We start from the raw sequence: 11254 nt of genomic DNA, 5'->3' as shown, positions 1-11254 counted from the left end.
AAAAGAGGCAAAGGTAGAGGAGAACAAAGGAAGGAGGAAGTAACTTGTGGAACGCTGAGAAAGGTAAAAACACTTTTAAATAAGGAAGAGGAACAGGCTATGACCTAATGCTTGCTTGGACCAGTATAAACATGCCAGGGAAAATATTTAGGCTAAATTGTGGGAGCTACGAACATAAAGTACATTGATTTCCTTATTGCGGCTAGCAGATACTTAAGAATGTTAGCACAGGTCTTTGAATAAATTTTACTTCTAAGAGAAGTTACTATTTATTCCTAATTAGGGGAGGAAAGTCTTTGAAGAGGAACATCTACTTTACTTTTTACAGCATGAACGAATTATTTAATTAAACACTCTACTTCTTTTTTTTTTTTTTTTTTTTAATAACTTAGCTCTAGTCCTAGAGTTTTGCTCCTGTTGCTCAGGCTTGAGTGCAGTGGCGCGATCTCTGCTCACTGCAACCTCTGCCTCCCATGTTCAAGCGATTATCCTGCCTCAGTTTCCCAAGTAATTGGGATTGTAGGCACCCACTACCACGCCAGTTTTTTGTATTTTTAGTAGAGGTGTGGTTTCACCATGTTGACCAGGCTGGTCTCGAACTCCTGACCTCAGGAGATCCACCCACCGTGGCCTCCCAAAGTGCTGGGATTACAGGCATGAACCACCTCTCCCAGCCTCAACCCTCTCTTTCTACCAAACAACTTTTGGGACCCTACCACTAAGATAAGTGATTTCACTCATGAAGTGGGTACTACTGTAACTGCCCAGTGAGGTCACCTTGCCCACCGTCTAGACAGAGCCAATTTATCAAGACAGGGGATTTGGAATAGAGAAAGAGTAATTCATGCAGAGCAGGCTGTGCAGGAGACTGGAGTTTTATTATGATTCAAATCAGTCTCCAGGAGCATTCATTCAGGGAGCAGAGGTTATTTATTTATTTATTTATTTATTTATTTATTTATTTATTTATTTATTTGAGATGAAGTCTCACTCCGTTGCCCAGGCTGGAGTGCAGTGGCGTGATCTCGGCTCACTGTAACCTCCGCCTCCCAGGTTCAAGTGATTCTCCTGCCTCAGCCTCCCGAGTAGCTGGGACTACAGGTGCGTGCCACCATGCCCAGCTAATTTTTTGTACTTTTAGTAGAGACAGGGTTTACCATGTTAGCCAGATGGTCTCCATCTCCTGACCTTGTGATCCTCCTGCCTTGGCCTCCCAAAGCGCTGGGCTTACAGGCGTGAGCCACCACCCGGTAGGAGCAGAGTTTTTTTTTGTTTTTTTTTTTTTTTTTTTTTTTTGGAGACGGAGTCTTTCTCTGTCCCCCAGGCTGGAGTGCAGTGGCGCGATCTCGGCTCACCGCAACCTCTACCTCCTGGGTTCACGCCATTCTCCTGCCTCAGCCTCCCGAGTAGCTGGGAATACAGGCGCCCACCAACACGCCCGGCTAATTTTTTTGTGTTTTTAGTAGAGACGGGGTTTCACCGTGTTAGCCAGGATGGTCTCGATCTCCTGACCTCGTGATCCGCCCGCCTCAGCCTCCCAAAGTGCTGGGATTACAGGCTTGAGCCACCGCGCCCGGCTTAGGAGCAGAGTTTTTAAGGACAACTTGGTGGCCTGAGGGAGGCCAGTGAGCCAGGAGTGCGACGAGTCAGAGATGAAATCACAGTGAGTCAAAGCTGTCTTCTTGTGCTGAGTCAGTACTTGGGTGGGGGCCACAAGATCAGATGAGCCACTTTATCAATCTGGGTGGTGCCCACTGATCCATCAAGTGCAGGGTCTGCAAAATATCTCAAGCACTGATCTTAGGAGCAGTTTAGGGAGAGTCAGAATCTTGTAGCCTCCAGCTCTATGACTCCTAAGCCACAATTTCTAATCTTGTGGCTAATGTTAGTCCTACAAAGGCAGTCTAGTTCCCAGGTAAGAAGGAGGTCTGCTTTGGGAAAGGGCTGTTACTATCTTTGTTTTAAACTAAAAACTATAAACTACGTTTCTCCCGGAGGTAGTTCAGCCTATGCCCGGGAATGAATAAGGATAGCTTGGAGGTTAGAAGCAAGATGGAATCGATTAAGTTAGATCTCTTTCACTGTCTCAGTCATAATTTTGCAAAGGTGGTTTCACTACCAGCTTTTGCAGATTAGTGATGAGAGGTATAAATGAAATCCTAAGCTCTTCAACCAACTGAATGGACCTCTTCTTGGCCAAGAGGGTCCCAGAGTTAACTTGAAAACTGAGTTCTAGTTCATGACTGGATGGAATGTCAGACACTCTTCATTACACTCTTGTAGGTAATTCTCTTTAGACATTCTTCCCTAAGGGCTAAACAGAAACCAGCCCTTTTGAAAGTCTCCTCTACCCCTGGTATCAAACAAGCACCTGACTCTTATCCCTCCCTTTTGCAGTTTCAACATAACAACCAGCCAGGTTCACCAAACATGCAGTGGTTCTGGCCCCTACAGAGAATGCACAGTGAGGGTTTCCTGTCCTCTCCTTCACTTTTGACCTCAGAGGGCTGAAAGATCCTCCCTCAGATCATGCTAAGGCTGCCATTTTTTGAATGTAGGTCCCATGAAGGGGCATGAAGCCAAATTGCACATGTGCACATTTCTCCTTTCATAAATATCCATAACTCCTCCTATAGCCTATTGAATATGTATATTTGGTCACCCCATTCAGCATAAATCTCTGTCTTATTCTTCTGACCCTGGAAGTGCCTGTTTCTGGCTTCCAGCCAGAGGCTATGCGTCCCAGACTGTAGCATGGCCACCCTACAGGTTGCAACCCTATATAAGAAACCTCTCCTTTTCAGGCTGGGCGCGGTGGCTCACGCCTGTAATCCCAGTACTTTGGGAGGCCGAGGTGGGTGGATCACGAGGTCAGGAGATCGAGACCATCCTGGCTAACACGGTGAAACCCCGTCTCTACTAAAAATACAAAAAAATTAGCCGGGCGAGGTGGCGGGCACCTGTAGTCCCAGCTACTCGGGAGGCTGAGGCAGGAGAATGGCGTGAACCCTGGGGGGCGGAGCCTGCAGTGAGCCGAGATCGCGCCACTGCACTCCAGCCTGGGTGAAAGAGCGAGACTCCAGCTCAAAAAAAAAAAAAAGAAACCTCTCCTTTTCAAATTTATGAACGTTGTCATTCTTCAGTTAACAGTAAACTGAGGCACACACATGTGAATAACCCTGTCCAGTTTCACTCTATTAATTATTAGCAGAGCAAGGACTAGAGCTAAGGTATCTTAATTTCCAAGCCATTGTTCAGAATTTTATGCCAGGTGTTGAAAGGCCACATAGCTAATAGATGCTAGAACTGTTGTACCTGAGCGAGTTAGAAAAACACCACACTTTGAGATGAATTAAGAGTCCTTTTTTAGCCGGCGACTGAGAGACGGCTAACGCTTAAAATTCTCTTGGCCCCAAAGAACGGGCTAGATTTTCGTTTATACTTTGGTTTAGAAAGGGGAGGGGGGTCTAGTTAAAACGATTTTACAGAAATAAAGTAGGCAAAAAGTTAAAAGAATAAATGGTTACAGGAAAGTAAACAGTTCCAGTTGCAGGGGTTTTAAGACTATTACAAGGTGATAGACCCGGGGCTTTGGGCATTATCAAACAGACAAATTCCTGGGAATTGCGGATATAGCTTGCCACAGTATCTGATCAGTTAATTGCATTCTTGGATGTGCTGGGAGTCAGCTTGCACAAGTTAAGTCCTTGAGGAAGGGGCTGCCAGTGAAAGAGCCAAGATGGAGTCTGTCTGGCTCTCTTAGCTAAAGGAGAGTCAATTCAGGTGGAAACAAGGCTAGGTGATTAAAGGAAAAGGGGGAGTCTAAAAACAGGGTTAGGAAAAACAAGGTTGGGCATTACAGAACGGAGACTCACATTCTGGTAGTCCTGAGTTAACAGCAGGAAAGTCCTGGGCCGAGTATGGTGGTTCACGCCTGTAATCCCAGTATTTAGTGTGGATCCTTGCGTAATAATATTCAGGTCATAGATCTGCACTGGGGAAATTCCGAAGACCCTATCTTTTTGTTCGTTGGACCTGAATTCTGGTCATAAGATTATAAACAAATGTATTTGAATGCTTATGTATCCATACACATCTCTCCTTCCTCCCTTTCTCTAAGATAAATATGAAAGCTAAAGGCAGGAAGTTCCCAGATTAACTAATGCAACAGTTCTCACGCAGGTTTCAGTTTTAAAGGTTGCTTGATTTATGGTTCCTTATGAGACATCTAGGAGCCATTCTTGAATGCCTGGCCTCAGCTCCTTATGTGCCAGGACAACAGGACTGAGCCACAGCGCCTCTCGAGCCATTCTCAATTACCCACTTCCCCTGCTTGATTGCTCTGACTAGGACTTAAAGTACTATGTTGAGTAAGAGTGGTGAGAGTTGGCATCCTTGTCTTGTTCCAGTTCTTAGAGGAAAGCCTTCAACCGTTCACCACCCAGTATGATGTTAGCTATAGGTTTCTTACATATGGCTTTTATTGTATTGAGGAACATTCTTTCTATACCTCATTTCTTAAGAGTTTTTGTTTGTTTGTTTTTTGAGATAGTGTCCCTCTGTCATCCAGACTGGAGTGCAGTGGCACAGTCTCGGCTTACTGCAACCTCCACCTCCTGGGCTCAAGTGATCCTCCTGCCTCAGCCTCTCAAGTAGCTGGTATTACAGGCTTGTACCACCACACCCAGCTAATATTTTTTGCATTTTTCTTAAAAATGGGGTTTCCCCACATTAGTCAGGCTCGTCTCAAACTCCTGACCTCAAGTGATCCACCCACTCAGCCTCCCAAACTGCTGGGATTACAGGCGTGAGCCACTGCGCCCTGCCAAGAGTTTTTATTATTAAAAAATTCTCAGTTCTCTTCAGCCCAATATCTAACCAATTTTGCAGTTCAGCATCTTATGCCTCCTAAGTGCAAGTTCTCAGACTCTGCATGTTTAATTGTCCTCTTGTTCTTTCCTTCAATCTCAGATGAAAAGATGGCCACGTTATTTTTTATGTCAGTCATGTGGTTTTTTTCATCCATTCCCTCTGCACCTTCTCAAGAATTTACTGTAATATTATACAACCATAGAATTGTGAAATATTAGAACTGAGTCATTATAGAATAAATGATACAGTTCAATGCTCTCATTGAACACGAATCACCCAAGATTTATGGGAATGAAACAACTTATCAAGTGTGTTCCTGGAAGCTGACATCAGAGTTGGAGTAGAATCCTGATTTGATGCCTCTCAGTCTAGGACTTCCTACTGATTTTGTTTGTTTGTTTGTTATATAGAGTCTCATTCTGTCACCCAGGCTGGAGTGCCGTGGCTTGATCTTGCCTCACTGAAATCTCTACCTCCCAGGTTCAAGCAATTCTTCTGCCTCAGCCTCCTGAGTAGTTGGGACTACAAGCGCGTGCCACCACACTAGGTAACTGTGTTTTTGGTAGAGACGGGCTTTCGTCATGTTGGCCAGGCTGGTCTCAAACTCCTGACCTCAGGTGATCTGCCTGCCTCAACCTCCCAAAATGCTGGGATTACAGGCGTGAACAACCACGCCCAGCCCAGGACTTTTCTACTGTTAACTCAGGACTACCAGAATGTGAGTCTGTGTTCTATCATCTATTAGCTACATGGCCTTTCAACACCTGGCATAAAATTCTGAGCTTCTGTTTCTGCAGGAAATCCATAATGTTTATCCCAGAGACATTACGTGATGAATTAATGAGAAACTATAAGCAAAGCACCTACTATATAACAGGGAATGTTATATTTCTCATGTTTCATGTTGTTTTCCCCTCATTCTAAAAATTCTCTCTTATTTTTTATTTTTGGAAACAAGCTCTCATTCTCTCAGCCAGGCTGGAGTGCAATGGTGCAATCATAGCTCACTGTATCCTTCACCTCCTGGGCTCAAGTGATGCTTCTGCCTCAGTCTCTTGAGTGAGTAGCTGGGACTACAGGTGTGTACCACCATGCTTGGCTAATTTTTATTTTTGTTTTTTGTAGAGATGGGGTTTTGCTGTGTTGCTCTGGGTGGTCTTGAACTCCTGGGCTATCCTTCTGCCTCGGCCTCCCAAAGTGCTGGGATTACAGATATCAGCCACCATGTCCACCCATTCCTTTCTTAGAATCATGCATTTCTGGTTTTCTTTCCTATTGTTTGAACTGTATTTTTCTGACTTCTTTTTCTATTTCATCCATAAACATGTAGACATTTGCAGCATTAATGAGCCATTTCTCTATCTCAGTGTTCTTATGTATTTTTATTTAATCTTAACCATTAATTATACTCGGTTCCCAAGTCTGCATACTCAATCTTGACTTTTCTTGTTCCCAAGGTCTAGACCCATGTTACTTGTGGGTCTGTAACTATCTTACGTCCTGCCAATAAAACTTTCAAGGGCTCCTCATTGTTAATGAAATAAAGTGCAAATTTTCTTGGCCTGGCATTATGTCCAAAATCTGACCCCTAAGCACCTTTCTGGGAAGATCTTTGCTGAAGCCCTCAAAAATGATTTACTGCTCCTGAAACAACTGGTATTTGGTTTCTTTGGTCTAGTTATTCATAGTATTTTTCCAAAATACTTTCTTGACAGTCACTATGACTAAACTCTACTTCTACTTCTCTTTTTTAAAGTTTCTTTCTTCTTTTTTTTTTTTGAGACGGAGTCTTGCTTTGTCATCCAGGCTGAAGTGCAGTGGCGTGATCTCGGCTCACTGTAGCCTCTGCCTTCCAGGTTCAAGCGTTTCTCCTGCCTCAGCCTCCTGAGTAGCTGGGATTATAGGCCCCTGCCACCACACCAGGCTAATTTTTGTATTTTTTAGAAGAGATGGGGTTTCACCATGTTGGCCAGGCTGGTCTGGAACTCCTGACCTCAGGTGATCCGCCTGCCTCAGCCTCCCAAATTGCTGGCATGACCTACCGCACCCAGCCAAAGTTTTGTTTTTGTTTTTTTTTTTTCAATTTTATTTGTATTTGGTACATAAGAATGGTATATACTTAAGAGTTGCATGTGATATTTCTATACATATATGCAATGTGTAATGATCAAATCAGGGTAATTGACATCTCCATCACCCAAACAGTGATCATTTCTTTGTTTTGGGAAGCAGAGAGTAGAAGAGTGGTTACCAGAGGGTGGGATGAATAGGGGGAGGAGGGACACGGAGAGGTTGGCTAGTGGGTACAAAATTATAGTTAGATAGTAGGAATAAGTTCCAGTGTTCTATAGCACAGTAAGGCGACTATAGTTAATAATATATTGCATATTTTAAAATAGCTAGAAGAGAGAGCCTTGAATGTTTCCAACGGGAACCCCACTTATCTTTTAAGATACATCTCAACCGCTAATACTTCCATGAACACTTCTTCAGAATTGTTTTCTTTCTGCAAAATTCTACAGTCTGTACCTCATTTACATCACACTTCCAGTTCTATCTGGTCTGATTGTTACTAATGTAGTAACCTCATCTTTCCTATTAGATTATAAGCTCCTTGAAAACAGAACCCATATCCAACCCAACGTTGTATTTTCCTTTAGCCGCAAGCCCAATGTCTGGTACTCAATACATATTTGTTGGATGAATGATCTCTCAGTCTCATTATGGACCTCATATTTGTAGGACCGGGATCTGCGTGTCAGGTAGAACTTTGTACTGCTTTCGGTCACACTGCTTTACTCCCAGCCCCAGAAACTTACCCTGCAGTAAGGAACACAGGGCTGTACCCTGCATGAAGCCCTGCCTGGCCTCTTTCTTACTAAGAGGAAGTTGGCTAGAGACAATTGTGCTCAGAAACTTTCTTTCCTAACAGTAAGTCTGGGAATTTTGTCGTCTTGGGTTCCATGATCAGCTTTCCATGAATCACAGTAGTACCAGTGCACAGCAAGGTATCCATTTCTATCAGTCGGGGTATTAGGGGTTTTTGGAAATGCGTCAAGGAGAAATTAGAAAAAGGAAAGAAAATATGGTCACAGTTGAACTTTTTAGGGCCTCATTTACTTGTTTCCTAAAAGCAACATCAGATATACTTAGTTTCAGTTTCTAAATCGATAACGCTGGTACATTGAGTGTTTTTGTCCTGTTCATTAATTACTTCTTTGTTCCTAAATTCAATGGGGACATTTAAGTCCTTTCGTTGATTAACTTTTCAGGCATCTGGCATTGCAGCCTACTTTTTTTTTTTTTTAACTCTTTTATTTTCTTGACATTTCCCGTGACATCTATCCTTCCTTATTTTACTGTACTTAATAATAAATAAATAAATACTTAAAGACTGCAATCACAGAATTTTCTTTTTTCTTTCTTTCTTTCTTCTTTTTTTTTTTTTGAGACAGAGTCTCACCCTGTCGTTCAGGCTGGAGTACAGTGGTGCAATATCGGCTCACTGCAGCCTCTGCCTCCTGGGTTCAAGCAATTCTCCTGTCTCAGCCTCCCGAGTAACTGGGACTACAGGCATGTGCCAATACTCCCGGCTAATTTTTGTGTTTTTAATAGAGACAGGGTTTTGTCATGTTGGCAAGGCTGGTCTCCAACTCCTGACCTCAAGTGATCCGCCTACCTCAGTCTCCCAAAGTGCTGGGATTACAGGTGTGAGCCACCACTCCCGGCCTCTTTTTTTTTTTTTTTTGAGATGGAGTCTTGCTCTGTCGCCCAGGCTAGAGTACAGTGGCGCCATCTCGGCTCACTGCAACCTCCACCTCCGGGGTTCAAGCGATTCTCCTGCCTCAGCCTCCCGAGTAGCAGGTGCCCACCACCACACCCGGCTAATTTTTGTATTTTTAGTAGAGTCGGGGTTTCACCATGTTGGTCAGGCTGATCTCGAACTCCTGACCTCGTGATCCACCCGCCTCAGCCTCCCAAAGTGCTGGGATTACAGGCATGAGCCACCGTGTGTGGCATGAGTGTGGATTTCTACTGCACCATATCCTCACCAGCACTGAGAGTGCTGTCAGTGTTTGGGATTTTCACCAATGTAAAAATGTAGTGGTATCTCATTGTTTTAATTTGCAATTTCCTGATGGCATATGATGTAGATCATATTTTCATATGCTTGCCACTGTGTTTCTTCTTTGATGGGGTTTCTGTTCGGATCTTTTGCCCATTATTTAACTGAGTTGTTCATTTTCTTATTTTTGAGTTTTAAGAATTATTTGTATATTTTGATAATTGTCTTTTATCACATATGTCTTTTGCAAATATTTTCTCCCAGTCTGTGGCTTGTCTTTTTGTTCTCTTGACGATGCCTTCCTTTTTTTTTTTTTTTTTTTTTTTGAGACGGAGTCTCGCCCTGTGGCCCAGGCTGGAGTGCAGTGGCGCAATCTCAGCTCACTGCAAGCTCCGCCTCCCGGGTTCACGCCATTCTCCTGCCTCAGCCTCTCCGAGTAGCTGGGACTACAGGCGCCCGCCACCACGCCTGGCTAATTTTTTTTGTATTTTTAGTAGAGACAGGGTTTCACCGTGGTCTCGATCTCCTGACCTCGTGATCCACCCGCCTCGGACTCCCAAAGTGCTGGGATTACAAGCGTGAGCCACCGCGCCCGGCGACGATGCCTTTCACAGATCACATTTTAATATTGATATGTGATATAGAGCTTGTCATATTTTTTCATTGATTGTGCCTTTGGTGTTGTATATAAAAAGTTATCTCCAAACCCAAGGTCACCTAGATTTTCTCTTATGCTATCTCTAATAGTTTTATGGTCATAGCAGTTTTTAAAATGAATTTATTAGTATATTACTTTAAAATAATTATTAAATGAAATAAATCAAGGATAAAGTGATGTTATATTTTATAAAATTCATTTACAGAGATATTTCCTGAGAAAATTCATTTATATATAAAATATATAGTTTTCTTCACAAAATTCCTTTATATAGATATAGATATAGATAGAGAATTTTTTGTAGAGATAGAGTCTCACTATATTGCCCTCGCTGATTTCAAACTCTTGGGCTCAAGTGATTGTCCCACCTCAGCCTCCCAAAGAGCTGGAATTACAGGTGTAAGCCACAATGCCTGGCTAGAAAATTCTGCTACAAAAGAAATATAAAACAAACACATTCTAATATCTGTTTCTTGTAATATAAATACGAATTATTGAAATTTTCACAAACTCCCATATCTTTTTCCCTAGTTCCTAACATGTCTAAGAAGTAGGAAAACAATAAAAGAACAAATAAAATGCACATTTTACATTTTGTTATTATAAAACAGTTCATTACAAATATACAAATGCAATAAGTTTGTTTGCATGGTCTACAAGCAATGTTATGTTGATTATCTATTTCACTTTTTTGATCATTACATTGTAAGGACTAAAGTTCCCTTGATCTTTGTTGTCTCATTAAAATACACATGTTTTGAGATGGCAGGGTTGATCACACCTGTAATCCCAACACTTTGGGAGGTTGACGCAGGAGGATCACCTGAGGCCAGGAGTTTGGGACCAGCCTGGGCAATGTAGCCAGACCATTTCTCTACAAAAATATAAAAAATTAGCCAGATGTGGTGGTGCAGGCCTGTAGTCCTAGCTACGTGGGGGGCTGAGGTAGCAGGATCAGTTGAGCCCAGGAATTCGAGGCTGCAGTGAGCTAGGATCACACCACTGCACTCCAGCCTGAGCGACGTGACACCTTGTCTGAAAAAAAAAAAAAAAAAAAAAAAAGAAGATATTTTGGTGTAGTTTTAAATTCTCGTGGAAAAGCTTCCTGAAATAGACAGTTACATTACATAAAATTCATTCCCTTTAAGCCAACAAAAAGTTATTTGTTAAACGTATCTACCTAAATAAAGTTTTAATTGATGAAAACTATAATTTTGATTAGAAAACTTTAAAGAGATGAAAGACACTGCAATTTCTGTTTGATGTAAACTGGAAATTTTTCATTTTCTCTGTACCTAGTTATTTTGCCTTTCTGTGAAACATAACTGTTGGAATATAATCCTGCCTGCATGATAAACTGGGAGCCATCATTCAACTGTATCCACAGAGTTCCACAGAGTTTACTGTGTCACTCAAACAATATTTTTCACAAAATAGAATTCAAAAGCTGTTCTGATTTTGGAAGATGATCATTGAAAGTGGCAGAAAAGGAGTTTGTCCCAAAGTTGTAGCTGTGCAATCATATTCTTTGTAATGTAACAATAGATATGTTAAATATGAGTATCTATTGCAGAGAAGATGAACTAGTCATGATGAAACTAGTCATGATTATTCTTTTAAAAGATGTCTTTCCTCTCACTGTAAAGTTTAACCCACAG

The sequence above is a fragment of the Hylobates moloch genome, unplaced genomic scaffold (genome assembly GCF_009828535.3).
Source record: "Hylobates moloch isolate HMO894 unplaced genomic scaffold, HMol_V3 SCAFFOLD_22, whole genome shotgun sequence".
Taxonomy (NCBI): domain Eukaryota; kingdom Metazoa; phylum Chordata; class Mammalia; order Primates; family Hylobatidae; genus Hylobates; species Hylobates moloch.
This window is presented reverse-complemented; position numbering follows the sequence as displayed.